General features: G+C 36.2%; 1 protein-coding gene across 5 annotated transcripts in view; it reads left to right on the top strand.

The window, feature by feature from the left end:
- Positions 1–23790, top strand: part of LINGO2 (leucine rich repeat and Ig domain containing 2) — a 1141972-nt gene that overhangs the window by 64133 nt on the left and 1054049 nt on the right. The window contains exon 1 of one of the 5 annotated variants that reach the window (XM_088793616.1): positions 10162–10235. The exons of the other annotated variants lie outside the window; for them this stretch is intronic. The gene's annotated coding sequence lies outside the window, so the exon portion shown is untranslated. Of the gene's footprint in view, positions 1–10161; positions 10236–23790 lie in introns of those variants that run through there. 5 annotated transcript variants of the gene reach the window in all.

Below are 23790 nucleotides of genomic sequence, written 5' to 3'. Positions count from 1 at the left end.
CACACAAATATGGATAACTGTCATGATATAACACAGGAGCTTTGGCAAGCAGAGTACAAATCAGGACAATTTGAATTTCATTGTCTTGTTGTCCATCATAGTTTGTTTGGATTAACATAGTGTTAGAAAATGACCGCAGAAAAGAATAACACATTATTTTCTTCTGCCTTTATTAAAAAAATTGTGGAGCTATCATAGCCTCTTGGATCTGGCTCAAGATAGTTCTTGCTCAGATTTAGATGGAAGAGAAAGCAAACCATCTCGGGTAATAGCAAAGATAATTGGCCAGATGGACTCCCAGTTCCACACCTGGACCACCACAATGTGTGCCTAGAACAACTGAAATGCCTAACTGATGACATTTGTGCAATTTGAGGTTGTAATTACACGTAGGAGATTCTCAGGGTGATTTATTTTACTCTGAGCAATAGCTGCTAGAACTTGAACTGTACTTCACGTAAATTATCTAGAAATACCTTTGAAACTAAAGAAATAAAAACAAATGAACCATTCTGAATAAAATGGGAATAAAATCTCAAAGGACATATCAGTCACCTGTTTTCCTCTCTTTTTGTTTTAAACATACCAGAAGTAATACAGATAATGAAATATCAATATTCAAATCTTTATAACTCCTGTTTAAAAAGGGAAAAATGAAACATGAAAAATTATGTGCATGCAGAAGAAAAACAATAATCTTTAATGTAGTAAATATTTATTGATTTTTTTTCTTTTGCTTGCCCAATTTTTAATTTTCCCTTTTATTAGCATCTTAATAAGAGAGTAGTCCTTGGTGACCACCTACTGGAAACCAGTCATATCACTCCACAGGACATGAAGGGACACATGGGATAACCTTGTTCAGTCAGCTGTACTGTTACAGGGCTTGGATTCCTCAGCTGGTGACAAGAGGAAGAGAAAAATCTTTTAGGGTAGTGCTGGTGGAGGCAATGAGTTCTGAGTGGACTACATCTCCTCTGAGATTGCTGCTATGGTTTCTCCTTCCTGTCTTTCAAAGCTGCCCTAAAACTGAGCTGTTACTCAGCTGGTTCGCAAGTCTCCAGCCAATTCCATGAGCTAAGCTACGTCTCTAATACACTTCCAATAAATTCCTTTTTCTAAAATTAGCTAGATTCCATTTCTGCTGTTTTCAACCCACTACACTAATTGATGATGTTTTTAAATTGATTACTTAATTAGCATTAAGTTGAATTTTCTTCTGTGATTTCCATGGGATGATATATGTAAACACCTGATTATCCAAAGACTCTCTGAAACAATTGAGGAATGATCTACTTAACTTCCCATCTGTTCATGTGAATGTATATAGTATTGTTACTTCTTTTTTTTTTTTTTTAAATTATGGGGGAAAAAACCCACATAACATGAAATCTATCCTATTAAAAAATTCTAAGTGCACACTAGAATATCGTTAACTATATATACACATTGTTCTACAGTCGCTTTCTAGGACTTTTTCATTTTGCCTGACTGAAACCTGAAACTCTATACCCCCCATTGCATGGCAACTCCTCATTCCTCCCTCCACCCAGTCCTAGGTTCTACTTTCTGCTTCTATGAGTTTGGCTACTGTAGATACCTCTATAAGGGGAATCATGTAATATTTGTTCTTTGGTGACTAACTCATTTCATTTAACATAGTCCCCGAGGTTTATGCATGTTTTAGTACATGGCAGGATTTTCTTCTTATTTAGGATTGAATAGTATTCCATTATGTATGTATGTCTCTATCTCTTCCTCTCTCTATCTCTATCTCTATCTAACTTTAGCTCTATCTCTGTCTATCTCTATTTGTAATTATCTATCACATTTTCTTAACCATTTATCCATTGATGGACATTTAGGTTGTTTCTACTTCTTGGCTAATGCTACAATGAACTTGGGAGTGCAAATATTTCTTTCTTTGAGATAGTTTTCAGTTAATTACATTGGGTAAATATCTAGAAGTGAGATTTCTGGTTCATATGGTACTTTTATTTTTAACTTTTTGAGGAAAGTCCTTACAGTTTTCTGTAGTAGCTGCACTATTTATATTCTCATCAATAGTGCATAAGTGTTCTAATTTCTCCACATTCTCACTAACATGTATTTTCTGTTTTTGTTTTATTTTTTATAATGACCATCCTGGTAGGTTGAGGTGATATCTCATTCTGGTTTTAATTTGCATTTTCTATATATTAGTGATGATAAGCATCTTTTATTATATCTGTTGGCCATTTCTATGTCTTCTTTGGAAAAATGTCTATTTAAGTCCTTTGCCCATTTTTAAATCAAGTTATTAACTTTTTGTTATTGAGTTGTTATTGAGTTCCTTATATATTTTGAGTATTAAGCCCTTATCAGATATATGGTTGCAAATATATTCTCTATTCTATAGGTTGCTTTTTTTACTTTGTTGATTATTTTGCCGTGCTACACAGAAGCTTTTTAGTTTGATGTAGTTGTACATTTTTGCTTTTGTTTGGCATCATATCCAGGAAAATCATGGCCAAGGCCAATGTCATAGAGCTTTTCCCTTATATTTTTTCAAGGACTTTTATAGTTTCAGGTTTTATGCTTAAGTCTGTAATCCATTTTGAGTTGATTGTTTTGTATGTAGTATAAATGTAATATAAGGGTTCAATTTTAGTATGTGGAAATTTACATTCTTTAGTATGTGGAAATTTAATTTTCCCAAAGCATTTGTTGAAGAGATGGCCCTCTTCCCATTATATGGTCTTGGCCCTGTTGTCCAAGATCATGTCCCCACATACATGTGGGTTTATTTCTGGCCTCTCTATGCTTATCAGTTAATCCATGTGTTTGTCTTTGTGCCAATACCACACTGTTTTCATTACTATATCTAAGTAATATGTTTTGAAGTTAAGAAATGTGAGGCCTCATCTTTGTTCTTTTTTTTTTTTTTTTCAAGATTGTTGTTCCTATTCAGGGTTCCATATGAGTGTCAGGATTTTTTTTTTTTTTTCTATTTCTGCAAAAATTGCCATGGGATGTTGATACGGCTTTTGAATCTGTAGATCTCTTTTGGTAATGTGGACATTTTAACAATATTATGTCTTCCAATCCACAAACACTGGTATCTTTCCATTCTTTTGCCTCCTTAATTGTTTATTCCTAAGTATTTTATTTTTTAATGCTATTGTATTTGGTCTAGCTTTATTGAGGTCTACTTGACAAATAAAACTGTACACATTTAAGATGTAAAATGTAATGTTCTGATGATATATGTATGCATTGTGAAATGGTTCCCCAAATCAAGATGATTAGCGTATTCATCATCTCACATAGTTAGAGTGGGTTTTTTTGTGTGTGTTTTTCTTTTTGTTTAAAAAAAACCTCATTTTGCAAATTTCTAGTATGCAGTATTCTTAACTATAGTCTCCATGCTATAGATTAGAACATATTCATTGCACGTAACTTAATCTTTGTAACTTTGACTAACCGTCTCCCATTTTCCTACCCCTTAGACCCCGACACCAATCATTCTACGTCTGCTTTTATGGGGTCTATTTATTTAGATTCCACATGTAAGTGAAATCGGTAGTTTTGTCTTGCTTTGTCTGGCTTACTTCACTCAGCTTAATGTTCTCCAGATTCATTCACTTTGTTGCAAATGGCAGAATTTCCATCTTTTTAAAGGCTGAGTAGTATTCCTCTGTGTGTGTGTGTGTGTGTGTGTGTGTGTGTGTGTGTGTGTGTGATCCTGTGATTTTTACCATATTGTATTTGTTAAAAACAAGTTACTGTGTCTAATCGATACTCTGGAAGAGAGCATACAAGGGTGTAAGTAACAGGAGTGGGGATCATGGTGGCCATTTTGAAGCTGCTTACCACAGAACTTGCCTAGTTATTTTGAATATTTAATCAATCTATGAGAAAATTATATGATACATCAATTGTGCTGTCACAAAGTTTGTATGACTTTGATAAATTACTTACACACCTTGAGGCTTAGATTGTACATTTACAAGATGGAGGTAGTGATTTCTCCCTCATACGGATGTATAATATATGTGAGAAAATTTTAACGTGTGAAGTACTATGGAGATGCCTGCGGATATTACTAATGTGCTGTGCATTCACCTGGGTTCTATGGTTGAGTAGAATATTTGAATAACGATCGCACACTCAGAATTTGAGAAATAAGTATGTGTCATATGTGGAAGAACAAAATAAAAATATTTAACTAGAACATTTTTAAAAATGGGGAAAATATATTGTTTAGTCACCAGCTGTATAGAAAACATAGGGTGAGTGTGTGATCCTCCAGATGGTTCTGTTTAACTAGATTGTATGGTGGATAACAGGCAATGATGGGAGGTAAGGTCAGAAATGTAGTTTGGGCACTGAATGTCTGGCCAGGTGGACTGGACTTTTTTCAGTGAACATTGGGGAACTTTTAAAGATTTCTGAGCAAAAGAGTAGCAGTGTAGTTTTGGCAGGTTTATTTCATTCATTGCATTAATCATAAACTTATTCATTAATATTTCAAGTATTCTCTATAGCTTCCATTTTTGGAAGAGTTTTATTGTCATTATTTACCAGGCACTCTTTGAGACTTCAGTAGAATAAGACTGTCTGGGAATCATTATCAAATAATCTGTATTTATCTTGATAGGCAAACTATGGAAATATAAGTTAGAGCTATCTTGAGGTAAAAAAAAAAAAAAGAAAAAAAAAAAAAGAAACCTCACCCGATGCCAAATAATACACTTACCAAGACTCTATTATTTACCAGGCACTCTTTGAAAAACTTGTGAATTCTGATAAAATGATGATCTCTTTTTATCTTCATCTTATAGTCCTATAAGGTCTATATTATTATTATCTTCTTCATTATATAGATTAGAAATTGAGATGCAGATAGATTCAATACCTTGCCTCATATCTTTCAACTAATAAGTTGAGAAATCAGGACGTGAGCCTGTCAATCTGGCTCTAGAGCCTTACTACAAAAAGTGCCACCTGCAGACCAGCAGTATCTGATCTCAGTATCACTTGGGATACTGATGAAAATGTAGCACATCAGACCTCTGCCCACATCAGCTCAAAGATCCTCATGCAACTTGTAGGCCAAAGGTCTGAGCAGCTTTTGAGCCATGCCCTTAACTATTTTACCATATTGTAGAATGAATGAAAAAGAGACAGAATCACTTGTAGCAACTTATTGCGGAAGCTAAATAATTCCTAGCTGTTATCATGAAGTTACTCCAAGACATACAGTCGCTCTTTAGACCCTATAACTAAAGCTATCTAAAACAGTACTAATGTGATTTTACTTACAAATCCTTCTTTCCCCCTACAGTCTCACCTAATTTCTAACCTTTGATGTATTTATCGTGAAAGCTGATGTGTTCGATAGCTGATGCATTATGACCCAGGCCAGGAGACGTGTGTGTGTGAAATTGACTTGTGAACTGTTAAATGTTCAACCTCCATTCGTGAAGTATAAGAACTGGGAAGGCTATTAGGGGCTCATTTAGCCTACCCCTCAAATTACTGATGAGGAAATTGAGGTTCCGAAGGGAAAAAGTCACTAGTTTGTTAGGATTAAGTGGTAGTATCCTGTGGTGATACCTACAATTGTAGTTTCTTCAGTACCTTCTAAACACATCAAGGGGAGGATGAAGTTATAAGACAACACTTTGGAAAGGATTCAGGCCATTAGAATGGAACACTTTTCTACAGTGCTGATTTTTCTAGGCTTGGTAAGTGTTTTAGTGAACTGCGCAAGAGCTGGGCAACCGAATAGATTAATGATTTTAGTAAGATGCAATAATTGAAGTTGTCAAGGCAGTTACGTCTATACATAAATATACCATCCACTTATCCTCCTATTTATTTATTCACAAAAGACATTTTTGTTGAGTTCCTACAAATGCTATGCAGTACAGTACATTGAAGTTTGAGATGTTTTTAGGAAAACCAGGATATTGTGGATATCCACGACACAGTTGTATTTGTGAGTCTGAAAGTGGAATGGAGATGTGTATGTAGAACTGGACAACATTTGAAGTTCTGGATAGGGGTGATATTCATGAATGTTCATGCAGGGTGAGAAAGACGGTAGGCTGTGGACTGGGAACTAACACCTGGGGTGGGGGCGGGGAAGAGTAATATTTAAGAAGCCAAGTGGAGGATGAGGATGCAAATAACTGAGAAGAAGACTCCAGAAGGAAGGGAGGAAAACCAGCAGAAAGAAGTGCTCCATGACTCAATGATGAAGGGCTATTTCAAAATGAAAGGCATTAACACCTAGGTCAAGTGTTACTAAAAGGCAGTTAATAAAAAGACTAAATGTCAATTTAATTTTATAAAAAGAAAAATACTGGTTACCTTGGAGAGAATAATTTCTAAGGAGTGGAAGAAGCAAAAGGAATGCATTGGAGACCAAAAAGTACAGACAATATTTGTAAATTAAATTTGAAAATCAGACTTTCTAAGGAAAACCCATATATAGAGAGAGGGTAGTAACTGGAGTGAGACATTCCTGGAAAGCACTTTTTTTTCTTTTTTCCCCCAAATTTGTGAGATTAAGGAGATTTGTGTTTTAGGCTAAAGGGAAAATCCCACTGAGAAGAAGTTGAAGATTCATGTGACGGCAAAATCCAAGCCGGGTCTGTCTTTCTATCCAAGTTTCCATCTTGGATTAATAGTGGATTTAGGTACGTCTGTTGGGATGGGACGAGGGACACTTCCTAGTGAAAAAGGGTATCAATGAGCGTTGGGAAGGGAGAGTGATCAGAAAGTGAAAGGAATCTCAAACTGTGGAAATTGGTAGAGAAGATTTATTTCATTAGTGAGTATCCATGTCAGTTGATCCAAGAGACTTTCAAAATTAGATGTCTAAGCCTTAAACAGGAGGGAAATTCTGACATATGCGACGGCATGTATGAAACTTGACAACATTCTGCTAAGTGAAATAAGCCATTTACAGAAAGACAAATACTATATGATTCCACTTATATACTTATTCCACTTATATATGAGTTATTTAAAGTGGTCAAATTCACAGAAACAGAAAGTAGAATGGTGGTGGCCAGAGGCTAGAGAGAGGGAAGTATGGGAGGTTGTTGTTTAATGGATATAGAATTTCAGATTTGCAAAATGGAAAATTTCAGGAGATTGGCTGCACAATGTGAAATACTTAACAATACTGAACTGTACACTTAAAATGCTAAAGTTGATACATTTTGTGTTATGTGTGTCTTATCACAGTTTTAGAAAAGTCAAATGTCCATATGTCAAATATCTGTATGTCTGCTGACATTGGAACCTGTTTAGGAGGCAATATTTATTTATTTATTATTTTTGGAGTGGAGAGGAAGCTTTCATTTCCCTGTGTTGGGAAAGAATATCAGCCTTCCTCCTTGGGTGTATAGAGAGACTAAATTAGTATTTGACACAGCTAAAACATGAAGCACAATATTAACTACAGAGAGTTCTTAAAATAATCAGACAATACAAGCAAATCTAATAAAACAGTATGCTTATATTATTCACCCTTATCCGTACTCAAAAAAATTCAAATTAAAACAGTAACAAAGAATGGAACCTATAAATGATCATTGAAAGATCAAATGAAAGGTTAGGAAAGATTAAAAAAAGGGAAAAATATTCAGGCTGATAAGGCTGCAGTTAAACTTTAATATTATACATTATGACTGGAAAAGTAAGGTAATGCAATTTATTTACCATTTCTGGAAGATGATGTAATAGTTGTAAACCTTAATGTCTGAAAGATTTATACCTTTAAATTTGTGAGTTCACTTTCAAGAATATATCTAAGATAGGAGGAATATATATATATATATATATATATATATATATATATGTTTCTCAAAGTGTTGTAAACAATATTTTAAGATTGAATAACTTAAATATACAATAAGGGAATGACTAAGTGATGGATTATCATATAAATATCAAATATAACTTTCTAAAACTTTTTAATGAAATTAGAAATTCTCATGACACAATGTTGAGTAAAAATCCACCCACCCACCCATTCATGCAGTCAGCTAATTTTATTAATCAGTGACTATTACGTATGTATGTAGTGGCATAGACACACAAAAAATACAACTAATGTAATACACGAAAATATCATGATGGTATTTGTGGATTATTTTCCAAGTTTTGAGACTATGCATAGTTCCCAAATTTTAGACAATAGGAATGCATTTCTTTGATAACTAGAAAAAGAGATCTTTATTTTTGAAAGTTTTAATCAGCAAGTAATTGTATTGTGTCAGGGAGTTTTAATGATAGACAGCTTCATTGAAAATTTTTCTCCAGACATATTTGACAGTCTTCTTTGAATATCCCCTTTATGGTTGCTGAGAAGTTGATTGCAAATTATAATATTAGTTGGAACGCAAAGGATTTTACATAGTTTTATTTGGTACAAAACTGGACACATTAATGAAATACAGTTAAGTCATAGTCACTAGTGATGATATTTTAAATGACTGACTCAAACCATGTCGTTATCAAAGGAAACGTTGGACTCCTCATTCATATTTTATGGCCTGCCTGCATGGGAAACTGTAGAGATTAAACTGTTATGTGGAGAGCCTTGCATTATTCATTTTAATGGCAATGAATCTTCCTCTTCTGAATGTCTGTACCCTTGATGAGGGAAAGAGGGCGCTCTTTTCAAACCATACTCATTCGGCAGATTGGCCATTAAATGGACCACATTGTATCCGGGGACCAAATAAAACTTTGTGTGGTGTTAATAAACATGACCCCTAGGAAATTTGGTCTTTTTTGGGGGGGGAAAAAGAAAGAAAAAAAACACAGAACAAAACAAAACAAAACAAACAAAAAAAAAGGCAGCATGTTGCAAAATCATTAAGATTGACAGTGATGAATTAGAAAGTTTTTTCTTTGTTGAGTGTTCTTTAGCAACTGGAAGTTAATGTAGAGTTATTTCTGACAAATGTTTCACTATTGTTGCCAAAAAATAAATGTGTCAGTTACATGAGCTAGTAAGAAGGATATCATTTCTTTGAAATTTTGCACTTTTTAAAAATGTTGGAGTAGGAGTCAGGGACAGACTGGTGGCCAAATAACACCAAATCCCCTTGTGACACTGGGCACGTCATTTAAGTTCTCTTGCCCTGAGTGTGTACATTTCTAATCATTATTTTAAGGACTAAATAAAATAATAATAGTTTTCAAGATGCTTTAATATATTGAGAAAAATATATAAGAGCAAGATCATTATTAGTGATAATAAGTTAATCTACATTATGTTTAGGAAAATGAATTGATTCATAAGTATATGGACGAGTCAGAAAAAATAATAATAGTGTAATAAAGAATGTAATAATAGCATCTCAACTTCCCCCTCCCATTTTTTACATTTTAGCTAGTTTGTGAAAACAATTATTCTTTTTCTACCTAAAGAATCCTTTTACAGAAAATGTGGCCCGGATTATGTGTTCAAAAATATAAGATGTCTACTGAGTACCTGTTAGTGTTTTGAGAAAGTAATCTGGCTGTGTCAAGATTGATAGACGGGCAGTGGTGAGAAGTTGGAGGCATGAAACCCAGACAGGAGGCTATTGACATAGTCTGTTTGTGAAATAATAAGGGTCTGAATGTCTCTAGATTACGTTACCATAAGAAATTAAATCAATATCTTTGTTGAAATTCTATGTGCAAGGCATCAGACCAGTGCTGGTTCTTACCCTTCTGGAGAAAGTCTTCTGTAGGAAAGGACAATAAAATATTGGGTTTCCAGAAGTTTTCAGCTGGAGGAAGCACTTAGATATAGCGGTAATATGTCTGCCTGCTGCTTAACGTGGCTCAGGTGAAATCTTTGGGAACACCAGTTATGATTGGTGGGGAGAGCCTGTGCCGAGGAAGAGAGGCTTGCAGGTCTGTAGTGGATAGAGGGGCAGCAGAGTGGAGAGCATCAGAATTGCGGAGACCGAAGGAAATGAGCTTTAGTGAGCATTTGTGCTCTATGCATCAGGTGAAGGTTTAAATGGGACTGAGTCAGATGGTAGGACCAGTTAGCTATATGTAACTGAGAATGTGATGTGTAAACCCTGGTGGAGGACGGACTTCAGGACTAACGTAGTGGAGTAAGACGCTAAGGGCTCTTTTTTATTTTTTAGTTTGTTCTCCTGCCGGCTGCTCCATGCAGGGCTCGCTCTACTGACTTAAAGAAGCCACCCACCTGGATTGACCCCACGTTCTTGGTCAGTGCTCTCCTTTTCCCAAGTTCACTTGATGAGACCTTCATGAGATTTTGCTGCCTCATTCCCACTTTTTGCCTGGGTGAGCCTGAAGTTAGGGGACTGGATTGGTTTCCTGGACATCTTTGATGCCCTCTCATCACAGGTCATTTAAGTGAATGAACAAAGTGTGTTCCAAAACACTGAGCTATCACATGTGAAAACAGAGCTTGCCCATTCCATGCCAGCAGGATGCGGTGAATGAATGTCTGTCACCTCACGTGAGGTAGCCAGAGGCCGGGAAATGGATTTTCTTAGGGATTTTTTTTCTTCTTCTTCTTCTTCATGTCTTTCATATGTGACATCTGCATTTACCTCTAGGCTTCAGGCTTTCTAGAACTTACAGTTGAATCTAGCATCTCCAGAATCCAGAGTGGAGATTAACTCCCTGTGTAGCTTCAAACTATATTACTCATAACTCTCTGTGAAAAAATACAGATAAGACAATTCCCTGTCCTGTATGCTGCCAGTTTCCTCTTTTATATGGCTTTTTTTCCCCCCTAGAAATAGGCACGTTGGTATATTTTGGAAGCTCTTTTTTCCACTTCATTTGCAGATATCCTTTAACCCTTGATACTTTCTCATGCTTTTTCTCTTGCCTCTTGCTAATTACAAACTCCCTCTATATTAACTAATAACAGCCATTTTATAAACATGATACACATGTACTTGCAGCATTAATCCTTTGTAAATGATAAATTCTTTTGTAATTGTGGCATCTCTTCTTGTCTCATTTTGACTTTCTCTACAGTTCCTCATAGCTTTTGTCTTAGACTGCTCCAGTTGTCATAACAAAATACTATAGACTGGGTGGCTTAAATAGAAACAATTTATTTTCTCCCAGTTCTGGAGGCTAGAAATCCAGGATCAAAGTTCTTCCTGACTTGGTTTCTGATGAGAGCTCTCTTCCTGGCTTGCAGAGGGTGCCTTTTCATTATGTTCTCAGGTGGCCTTTCCCTCAGCATGCTTGCAGGGGGGAGAGGAGAGGGGAGGGGAGGGGAAGAGTGGAGGAGAGGAGAGGACACAAATATCTTACGATACTAACCCCATCAGATCAAGGCCTCACTCTTATGACCTCATTTAACCTTAGTGACTGACTTACTCCAAATATAGTCACATTAGGGATTAATATATTCCATAGCAGTTGGAAATACTAGTAAACACTTCATTCCCATTTCTAGGCACAATCCTTTTCCCCCAAGATTCTTTGTCATTTTATTCCTTTCTCCAACGGATGTAAGTATGAGTATCTACTATGTGTTAGACTTTGGAAACTTAGCCAATGTCCCTGTTCTCAAGAAGATTTCATTCTAATGGGGAAGACATATCAATGAGTAAATAAGCAAGATAATTCCATGTGTTGATAATGTTATGAACACACTAGGAAAAGTGATAGGGAGTAACTGAGAAACCGCACAGTGATTTAAGGAAAGAGGCTATTTTACACTGTGTAGACAGAGAGGACCTTTCTGTAGAGGATACATACCTGCTGACAATTGAAGGATACATAGGAGCACTACATGGTCTATTTGTGTTTTAAAAGATGGATTTTAGAAGGAAGCAAGAATAGAAGAAACGGGAACAGGTGAGGGGGCTATTGTAGTAATCTGGGTGAGAAACGATGGAGGCATGCATTTGAGGAGTGTGAATGGAAAAGAAGTAACTATAAGCTTTCAATACCCATCTGTGAAATAAAACAAAATCGTCAAATTGCTTGGTCCCACTATATGGTTGTGGTTTATCAGGACATCACCAAAAACCCAGAACCATCCTACACAGAGGGGATTTCTATTTCCTCTTAATTCTGTTTGCTGCTTCTCAGATTCCATTCTCTGTTCTCACAGACACGTCTCATCCATTCTCTCCATTTTCATTTTGATTTTATCATAAGACACAGATTCTGCTTGCTCCCTTCTCCTTAGTTACGGCCAGTCAGAAAACCCAGCGGTATCTCAGTCTGCCGTCACGGTGGAGGCTCAGCCGTGTGCCCAGCAAAGTGGCTGGCTGTGGCTCGTCCCAGTTCTCTTCTCCAGGACTGGAGTGCCCACGCTGGGCAGTGCCCGCTGGCTCTCCGGCTACCGTGACTGGCCTTTGGAGACGGCTTGGGCTACTTTGCCCCTCTGTGCGCATTCTCTGCGTACTGCCCACTTCCGCTAACTTCTCTTCTGTCTTTACACGTGGGATTTCCATCAAGTCCTGTGGTTTTCCCCATTCTAATATAATTGTTCAAGCTGCAATGAGATGAACATTAAACCATGTATAAATCATCTGAAAGCATACCAGAAGATTCTTGTAGTATAGAAATATGCAAAAGAAGGAGCACGTATGATGGTACTTGAATTTATATAATACGGTGTTTAAGATCGCTATGCTTACATTTATGTATTTTTAAATGAAGACAAATATTTTAGAGATTTCTTTATTGAGATAGACTTCATAAGTAGCCTGAAAAGCTTACTTGGTATAACACTTGATTACACTTATTATTTCTATGGGTCAGGCACTGCTATAATATAGGCTTTATTTATACTATGTTATATCAACCACTGTGGTAGGTAGCATTATTATCTTCATTTTATTGATGAGGAAACTGAGATCTAGTAAAGTTAAGGGACATTTTCTAGGTCACACAGCTTTTTAGTGGAGGAACCGTAATTTAAAACTGAGGGTCTGACTCAATTATATTGTGCCCATTACTAAATTCTGTGTCCTTCATACAAATACCTATGACAGCATTATTTTATCCTCATCTTTTTAAACCATTTCCTTCTTAGTAAACCTGAGTACCATAATTGGAGGATGTAAGCTGCAAGAGCTCAAGGTGGAGAAAGCTTCTTTCCAATAGTTGTAAAATAGCTACAAGAATAATGGTTCACATCAGTTCATTTCTTTTAAATAGGTTTATAGTAGTAATGTTACATTTTTTAAAATATCATTTAGATCAGAAATCATTGAATCAGATAAATTATTGTTTTTTATTTTGTCCAGAGTCTGGTAAAATTGATTTTTATATTTCCACTTGATTAGTTATAAGTAAATATGAATAAAAATCACCCGTTACAGTAATTAAGTTGAAAATCTCAAAATAAACTTTGGCAATTGGTTTACTAGTTCTAAAACAAGCCATATGTTCATGAGGATATAGGTATTAAACGCCTTACAAATACTTCATTAATTTTACATTAATCTGCATTCATGTATAGTCATCCACACTTTAATTGCCTTAGTGAATTTTTCCCCTAGTAAGTGTAAGCAGTTTCACAGAATGTTAAAATGTCAATAAGTTCTGTATTTATTGGCTCTTCTCATTATTGCTAAACATAGTTTCACCCATAATTATCAAAACCGAGAATGTTTAACAGTAACAACACATTCAAATAAAAATATAAATATTTGTGTTAACATTTTAGCCCATGGTTTTATCAAAGTTTGCCTGGGAATGACTTACTCTCAACCATATGAATCTTTAATTGGTTATTAGACCATGATTTTAATTAGCTGATAAGCTTTTTGTTAAATAGAAACTGGGTCTTTAAAATATTTTATTGAAACCATGGATTTTCCTCCTTCTGCAGGAACAACAGTACAGCATATATCTAATTTGTGTTTTCTGTTTAAACAGAACACAAAATAAGTATACCCCATTATAATTCTAGTATTAGGCAACATGGTTAATGTTGGTTATGAATTAAAATATTATAGTCAAGTTTTGATGTGTTAGTTTGAAGTTTTCTGTTATTCTTTTGGAGAGAACTGGGATGATGCTTTATATGATCTTCATTAAAGTTAAAATGAATATATCATAATACAATATTAAAATGTAAATATTTTACATCCTTCCAATATCTCAACCCAGACATATGTATTGGTGAAAATTTATTGTTAAGACCCTTGCTAATGAATTTGTAGGCATGAGAATTGTGTTTACCCCTTCACTATCTAGGAAAAGTTTTCTTGCTAAGCAAATAGGATTGGGGATAGGAGAAGTGTACGAGTATTTAAAAGTTTATCAGTGCTTTAGGGTAGGACATACTACTTCCTCAGTCTATTTTGGGCTTTTATGTTTGAAATCGTATCCCTCAATATTATAATTTTGATTTTTCAGTAAATCAGGCTGAGGACTCCTGAACCAGTGTCAATGTGTGGAGTGTACTGATATCTAGGATTGTCCCCTTGTGACTGGCGATGCCCACACAGGGATTGTCCAAGTGCGTGCATTTCACATTGCAAAAGAGTGCCAGGTAACTCTTCTCTTGCTGGGATGTCCCTGGGAAAATGTCCCACGTAGGTTCTTGGGTTCACCGAAAATGCTTTGAATTGCCTGTTTATTTGACTATCATAAGTTTACTGTCTACCAGTGAGAAATCATAAATTTAGGCTACTTGGTCTTCTCTGATCAGATGAACCTTGACTGTGGGATTGAATGACTAATTTGTGCGCTGTGAGCCCTTGCTTATCAAAGTGTGGTCCACAGAGTGGCAGCATAGATCTCAGCTGGTGGCATATAGATGTAGATTTTCAGGCCTCACCCCAGACCAGCTAACTGAAAATCTACATTTTAACAAGATCCCAAGGTGATTTGTATGCACCTGAAAGTTTGAGACACATTGAGCTACACCAGTAAAGAAGCCTGACTTGTTCCTGACTTTTTCCCAGGACTTGGCACAAATTAGCACTGACTGTGTATTTGTTGGTTGACTGGCCACAGTCAGAACACGCATTTTGCTAACCCTGGGCCATTCTCTTTTCTTTGGTTGTGGAATATAGGACAGAGAAGAATGACAGCACTTTCTGTCTCCTTTGTGTTTTCTTGTCATTGTGATCTTATTACTTTGTTCCAAGCAGACAAAGTCACCTTTGAAATTTTCTCCAGGTGAATAAGAAAAACATATATTTTAAAGTGATCCGAGGCTATTTGATCTTCAAGCACACTAAATAAAAAGATCATCATCTTTTTTTCACCTGATTGCATCTTAGTAAATGCTTAGAAAAGCATGTTTGATGAAGTGTTATGAGTTTTATTGCAATGTGATATGATTTGAAACATTTCACCTTCTTCCTTATGAGGTAGTGGATTCCTTCAGGAAGTGCCACTGAGTCTACCAATATATTTTTATTACAGCCTCAAACCCAGCTTAAGTCAGTGCAAGGATTGCACAAGCAAACAGTGTGATTCACATTTTACTATTATATACAATGGTAAAGCATGTTGTATGCTCCATTTCATTAAAGGTATTAACTTTTATGAAGTGTCTCAAAATGTATTGAACCAGAGACATTTTTCCTTGAATTGTTTAAATTGAACATATATGTATTTAATTTCTCCTGCCATAGGAATGAAGTAATTTTATTACAATTGATGAAAATTTTTCTTTCATTTCTTCTTTTTATGGAGTTTATACTTTGTTAGCTTTACCTTATAAGGGATAGATTTTTACTTTAAAAATAGGCATATAGAAACATTGGCCTCCTGTACCATCGATTTCAACTCTGCTGCTTCTTTTATTTACTCCATTTCCAAATAGTATGCATACACTTTGCTACCCTTATCTTCCCAATAAATTAAATAAGATGTTTTGATTAAACCAATACTATGACTGTCAAATTTAAGAACATTATAGATTAAGAGAAAATCCCAAATGTCTCCAGAAAGGAAAAAGTAATCACACATTAAAATAGGGAATCAAATGTCATTTGACTTCTTAATATTTAGTAAGAAGAGAGGGTGGAATGAAATGATGACTCTGATGCTCTTCTGAAATGTGACGCCAGTGTGCCTTGGTGTAGGTCAGTTAAGTTTTCTTGTAGAGCAGAGTACAGTTTTGACTTACTGGACAGTGAACCGTATACCTCCAATATCTGAGCTTCGACTTGCCTGTAGGTCAAGAAATCTAATTCCCAACTCCTTCAAACTTCTCTATATTTTCAAAAATTTAGTTGTAAAACTCTGGATTTATATGGGAATAAATTATATTTTGAAAGTTATTACCAAATCTAAGTGGGCAGGGATATATTCATATGCTAACCATTTGATGCACATGTCTAGGTCTCAGTTTTCAGTGAAGATTGTCACATCTCTGCATGACTTTGGAAATGAATTTTGTAGTCAAAATCTGGGCATAATTGAAATAAACAACAGTTCCTGAGCACTGAAAATGTTCTAGGTATGGTGTTAACAATTTCACATACATTATTTCACAGAGTTCTCACAACTCTACTATGTAGTTACAGTTATCTTTATTGTATGAATGAGGAAACTGAAGCTTACAGAAGCCAACTTGCCTAGTTTTAAGCCTGGTTCAATCCAGTTTGCGGTCTTGAACTTCATGAAGGAAGCCATTGTCTTCAGTGGCCAAGCTGTTTTGCACTATTCTATTCCCAGGGGTGCAGGTTGGGACTAACATCTTATAATGTATTGTCAGTATCAGGGTACAGGATTTCATTCAGGAGTATAATACATAAAATAAAAAAAAACATTACCTGAAACGCTTTTAATTGGAGCATTGATTGTTTAAGGAACTTATGATCTAACGGAAAAAAATAGAATTGGACCACAGTTGACAGTAATCCTATCCTACATAAGTTTTATTTTAACCATTTACTAGAATGAAACAACAAGAAAATTCAGTAAATAAAGTGAATACCAATTGCAAAATTTAAATGTGTATTGATTGGTAGCATAAAGTTAATGTTTCTTAGACTCATTTTAGGATCTATATCCCTACAGTTTCAAAGGCATGCTCTTTTTTTGTTTGTTTTTTAAATTAATATGATTACTATGAGCTTTGCATGTGTGTGTGTGTGTGTGTGTGTGTGTGCATGTGTGCATGTGTGCATCTGTGTGTTGTGTTTCTGAACTACCATCTAGATATTCAATGCCACTTTTATGTTCTTAGATTTATGTCTGAAAGTGGATGACTACTGCCTTCAGGGTCCCACGGTGATTCTGTAAACAAAGACTGATTATGTTGGATGGCTGTGTGGGCAAAGCTTGGGGTGTTAGTATTTCTCAAATCTCCTTCAAAACGCATTAGAATATCACAGATCTTTCTACCTATGATAAATGCATGACAGCACTAAACAGAGCAAAGCAGAATTCTCTGACCTGGTTCAGTCATTCCCATTTACACTTGGATTCATTCCATCTCTTATCCTCTGTCCTACCTCGTGCATTTCTAAGACTCAAGTTTACCTACTATGAAAATGTAGTTATTAAACACATGCATACACACATACAATTATTATGATTGAAAACAAAATATACAGAATTATATGCAAGTAAACTAGGATTTAATGTAAAATCGTCTTATGGTTGAGGAGTAATTTTATTAACTCAAAGCTAATGACTGTGTGCAATATCCTTCAATTAGAAAACTATTATTATGGTATTTGTTACATTAACAACCTATTTTTACATATACTGTAGTATTTCTATTATCATATCTAGCTTCATATCTTTAGTTCCCACACTACAGATGTTTTCAGAGATTTCTCAGCAAATTATTTATGAAGCCAGAAAGCAATATACAAATAAAATAGGTAAAATTCTAACCAATAAAAAAACAGATAAATTAAGATGATTTGGCACGTTGTCAGAACATTGTTTTAAAACATTGTAGTTTCATGTTTATATCTGACTGTAATAATGAAATCTTCATCAGAGTTCTGGTGCTGTCCATTTAAGAGTTTCCTAAGAGGTTCAATGAACATTTGGAAAGTATCAATTAAGGATAAGGTATTATAATATTTAAAATTACATATAGTTTTATTGGTTCAAGCTTTTAGTTCCTGTAGCCTATAAAAGCCACTTAAGTTCCTTCCATTCTTGCCATCCCTGGCCTTTTAAAGGTTTTAGATATAGTCAGATGATAAATACGAGATGTGATAAATAATACAGTGAGTGCTTAAATAAAAAAAAAATACAGTAAAAGACACATTGCCGTTAACCCTTGTCTAAATACTCCCCCTCTCTTCAAACACACTTATCCCATTGTTCTTCCCACTTTCTGAAGCAGTTCTGGAAGTCCTCTTTCGTGAATGTCTTTAGTTGTGTTGTCATGGCTGCCTCGATGTCCTGAATTGATTCAAAACGTTTAACTTCATGGTCGTTTTGACTTTGGGGAAGAGCCAGGAGTTGCACGGTACGAGATCCGGTGAATAAGATGGATGAGGATACACAAAAATGTTTTTATTTGACAGGAATTGCCATATACCAGAAGTGATGTGTGACACGAGGCATTGTCATGATGGAGGATGATTTACACAGTACACTTTAAAAAACACCTTCTCTCAACCGTAGCTCACACCTGACTGACTGCACTGAACAAGTTAAAACTTGTCACACTCTGTTACTAAGATGCGATGCACTGCTTCCCATGTTGAAAATTCCTGCCTTTCCATGGGATGGCACTCGGCAGCAGTTCACCATATTGATTGATCGTACCTCGTAGATTGGTTGATTTATAGATACACAGACAGATATAAAACTGTATATCTAGTGTGGGGACAGAGCCAGGAGTACAGTTTCTAGGCACTCGACCTCACGTGGAAAGGTGCTGGCTCGTGTAGTAAATGGCCATCAATTGTGATTGGATGGCGATCAGCTGTGGCTAGTTGGCCGTCAGCTGTAACCAGTGAGCCATTGGCCACTAGTATAACTGCTGTGGCTACGCTAGCAGAAAATGGGGGCTAGCAAGAAGATGGTGGCTGGCAAGCGCGGACTGCAGTTAGCACGGAGGAGAGTTGAGTTGAGGAGAGTAGAGTCGGTCAGTTGGCAGAAAAGAGACAGCAGGTCGCACGGCGTGTGAATCCAGCCTCCAGTGAGACTATAGTGGTTTGACTCCCCTACCTATGGCTCTGTGGGTGTTCCATTTTGGCATCACCATATCCTGTGTTCTTGTATGGGGACCGGGACTAGAGACCCCAGAAGAGAACCCTCATGACACCTGGCATGACAGGATTGCAGCTATCAAGTGAGGTTGGTTGGCAGAGAGAGAAGTGGGCGGCAGGTTGAGGATTGTGTGGCTCCTGCTTCCTGTGTCTGTAGCCCAGCCGCCAGTGAGACTATAGTGGTGTGACTCCCCTACCTATGGCTCTGTGGGTGTTCCGTTTTGGCCTCACCATATCCTGCGTTCTTATATGGGAAGCAGGACCTGAGACCCCACCTGACACCCTGCATAACACCATCCTCTTAGAATTATCTCAATATAGTCCTAATATTTTTTTATATTATTTCTAGTATTTTTAATATTCTGTCACACTTTTCCTTGACTTTGTGGCCATATCTTTGGTTCAGGAAATATCCGTGTGTTGCCTTATTTTCTGGGTTTTTACTGATGTCTTTTAATAACCATCAAATCTTGAAACCCTAACTGCCATTGAATTCTCATAGTTTGTTGTCACCATCAAATAAGTGGATAAGAGAGTTATGGGATGTAATTAGTCAGTGATGAATGCCTGCAAAACAGCCTACAGGGTAAATCAACTTTCTTCCAACTCAAATACCAGCAGAAATAAAACAAACAAAACAACAAACAAACAAAAACACTGCTATATCTTCCCTCTGTGTCTATACTATTCAGAAGCAGTTTTTCTGATGTTTGGTTTATGATCATCTCCACAGAGATCTCGGTAGGCTCTTTTCATGTCAGAGTTCTGGGGTAAATTAGAGAAGCTGCTGCTTCTTGATTTATGTAAGAGTCAGGGGTCCTGATTTTCAGAAATATAATGGGTAAGAGGAGGAGATATTTCATTCTAGCACAAGAGTACTTATGGGAAAGATACTACACTACTGACTATTAGTATTACCTTTTAAGCATCCTCAAATGTCCTTTGGTCTATCTCATAAATTGATGGAACAAACTGTTAATAAAGTACATCGGGACTAAAAGAATCACTTAGATACATGAGTATTATATTAACATAGCATCACCTATTGAGCACTATAGATTGCTACCCCACCAGAATCTCCTTTATCAGGCAGAAGCAATGATTCCCCAGCTGCTGTAGACTATGGGCTGATAAGAGTTTATAGCTGAAGTCTTTTCCTGAGAATAGTCCTTGGCTGATGGGAGCCTGTAGAAGTTACGTCCCCCCCCCTGTCCCCCCCCCCCCCGGGCCTCCCACAATTAATGACCGTCTGTTTCTGGTGTACTAAGGGCCTTCCCTCTTGCTTCTAGCAGAGATAGCTCTGTGGTGCTTTTCACATGCCAGAAATCCCTGAAGGAACAGTTGCACCCAGTGAGCGGTGTGCTGGAGCCAGCTTGCACTGAAGCTACTGTTAACAGTTCCTCTATACTCGGTGTTTAGTGGCACCTTAGGGATGACTTAAAATTGACTATTGTGACAGTTTTTTTCCTAGAGGAATGCACACACACACTAAAAATCACGGTGTGTTTTTTCTTTTTTCTTATTCTCCCTGAGAGCCATTTACCAGCAAACAACTGAACTGAATCCACATCTTTGACTAGCTTTTTTTTTTCCTGCCCTGTCCTGCTTCCTAGGTTTTACCTGAGAGTGTACCCTTAACTCTCATTTACATAAGAATTACAATTTCAGACTGTTTCTAGGGAAACTGATGTAAGAGAAGTACCTAATATGTGCCAGATGCTATACTAAGTATTTTATATAGCTTGTGTCACCTAATTCTCGTAGAAATCCTTTGAAAGAGATATTACTCTCATTTTCCAGCTGAGAATAGTGAGCCTTATGTAGCTTGCTAAATGTCTCTGAAGCACATATTCTTTCTTATATGTGATATTATGTCCAAAAAAAAAAAAAAAAAAAGAAAATAACAAAAGATTACTTAGTCCACTCCTCTGCCTTTTAGCATGACTTAATATAAAATATTCAGGAGAATTAAGTATTCTTCCTATTTTAAATGGGTGGAACTTTTTAATGATGAAAGTAAAATAGTTTAAGCAAGGTGACAGCCATTTAAAGATGTGCTTTGAGTGAAATATTGTACTTTGTTCCAAAAATATGATTTTGGTTTTCTGCAGTATCCGAGTCCTTTGTCAAAACTGTCATTGAAGTTCTTGCTTTTTTATATTGAATATTACCATAAAATTCAAAAACTGTGATTTACCTCATGGTTAAAATGGAAAAAAAGAAAATGATTGTACGACGCGGAGCCTTTCTGTTGTGATCAACAAATACGGTGAATACTGCTGCCGATCGTCATCCAATGGAAAGGCAGGGATCTTCAATACCGGAAGCTGCACGTTGAACCTTAGTAACAGTGTGTGACAAGTTTCAACATGTTCTGTGCAGTCAGTAGGTTGTGAGCTACAGTTGAGAGAAGGTGTGTTTTAAAGTGCGCTGTAAATCATCCTCCATCATGACAACATTCCGTGTCACACATTGCTTCTGGTACAGCAGTTTCTGTCCAATAAAAACATTACGGTGTGTCTTCATCCACCCTATTCACTGGATCTGGCACCATGTGACTTCAGGCTCTTCCCAAAGTCAATGATTCAGGACATTGAGGCAGCCAGGACAGTGCAACTAAAGACACTCATGAAAGAGGACTTGCAGAACTGCTTCAGAAAGTGCCCAGAACGATAGGATAAGTGTGTTTGAAGCAATGGGGGGTATTTTGAGGGAGATTAATGGCAATGTTTCTTTCACTGTAATAATTTTTCTTATCTCAGCATTTACTGTATTGTTTGATTACACCTTATATACCTTCTGGACTTTATAGAATGACTATAGTAAAATTAGACACCATCCAAAATACTGACCATATTTTAGAGTAAAAACAAGTCTTTTCTCAACTTTCGAAGTTAGTGGAAAGAAATAAGGACAAAGCAAAGATGATAGCAATTTTATCCCAAGTTATGGAGGAATTTATATTTAAAAATGACATAGGTACTGATTTAAAAATTTGTTAAATAACACAAAATGCTTACACAGTTGTGACAGTAGTGATTATAAAATGGTGTGTGTGTGAGTGTGTTTAGCAGACTTTATTAAAGGTTTATGGAGATGGAGTCGCTTATATTAGAGTAATACAAATAATTTTACATTGTATCTGTATTTCATCAAATCTAAGACATGCAAGTTTTCACATTTGGAATAATTTCACTTCTCTGAAATAAGAATGTACCTTAAAATTGAAAGCAGTCATAATTTAGTTGGCAGAATCTTTTTTTTTTCTTAGTGGTATGCAAAGTAATGGCATATTTTATAATCAATGTCTTCTTAGATTCAGCGAGAAAGGGAATTATACTTCTCTGTTTTTGAAAGATCCTCTGGTGATTGTTACTACTTGAGCTATACCTTCTTGCCATGGCGCTTTGGTCCATAGTCTGGTGCCGTGTGTCGCATTTCTTTAGCCCAGGTGTGTTTTTTTTTGGTTTTGGTCCTATCTCTGATTTGATTTCTACAAAAAATATCTTACAAAATCAGAAAAACTAAATCATATTTGGGGTGTTCACTTCCTTAATTGTCTTTATCACAAATAATAGTTACACAGTATTGAGAGTATTTCGGCCTCTGTAAGAATGGTGTCCAGAGTAGCAACTCTGCCCTGCCAGAGCCAACTGGAACACTGTCTTTCTTTAGGGCAACATGTTTTAGGAAAGTTAAATATGTCCCCGGGGGCAGTCAAAAGACCCAGGGTCTAGAGAGGAGGCTTTATGCGAAGTCAGTAAAGAGCAAGGAGTTTAGATTAGAAAAAAAGGTCTTAGGGAACTGTCCTTTTGCTAAGAAAAGTTTACATGCGACAGTTAACCCCTCTACACCAACACTATTTTACAAGCAAGGAAACTGAACCTCGAGAGGTGAAGTCATTGTGTGTGTCACACTAGATGGTGATAGAATCAAGGCTGGAATAATGTACCATACCACTTAATAGTTACCCCATTAACCATAGTGTAACCATTTACAGAGAAATGATAGTGGAGAAGATACACACCCTGCCTTCTGAAAGGCTCATCAACTCTGTCTCTCCTTAGTCATCCACCAATAATTTATTCTCTTTTCTCTGGGACCTTTAATTATTTTACTTTATATTATTTTAATTATTCTTGCTGCAGCCTGCTTGCCTCTACATCTAGCCAGCATTACTAGAACTTCAGATGCTCGTATCTTCTTACCACCAGTGGGGATGTTTTTTGGGAGGAATTAGTGATGAGTGTTAGTATTCATAGGAGTCAGAAGGTCCAGAATTTTAGTGCCTGAACTTGAAAGTCTCAATGCCCTCCAAATAACCTATCCTTAGATGGCTAACATGTCACAATAAAGATAATTCTTAATTTGATTTAAAACTTATTTTAATAAATTAATATGTTAATTTTAATAAATGAATTCTCTAATTTGATTTAAAACTTATTAAACCCAAAGATCCTGAGAGGTGGAGAACTTCTTTTTTTTTTTTAAGATTTTAATTAAAATATAGCAAACATACAATATTATGTTAGTTTCTGGAGTACACCATAGTTATTCACATTTGTATACCTAAAGAAGTGATAAGCCCAGCAACCATTTGAAACCATACCATGCTATCACAATATTGCTG

Source organism: Rhinolophus sinicus, chromosome 16 (genome assembly GCF_057876585.1).
Source record: "Rhinolophus sinicus isolate RSI-liver-muscle chromosome 16, RSI-T2T, whole genome shotgun sequence".
Lineage (NCBI taxonomy): Eukaryota > Metazoa > Chordata > Mammalia > Chiroptera > Rhinolophidae > Rhinolophus > Rhinolophus sinicus.
This window is presented reverse-complemented; position numbering and strand designations above follow the sequence as displayed.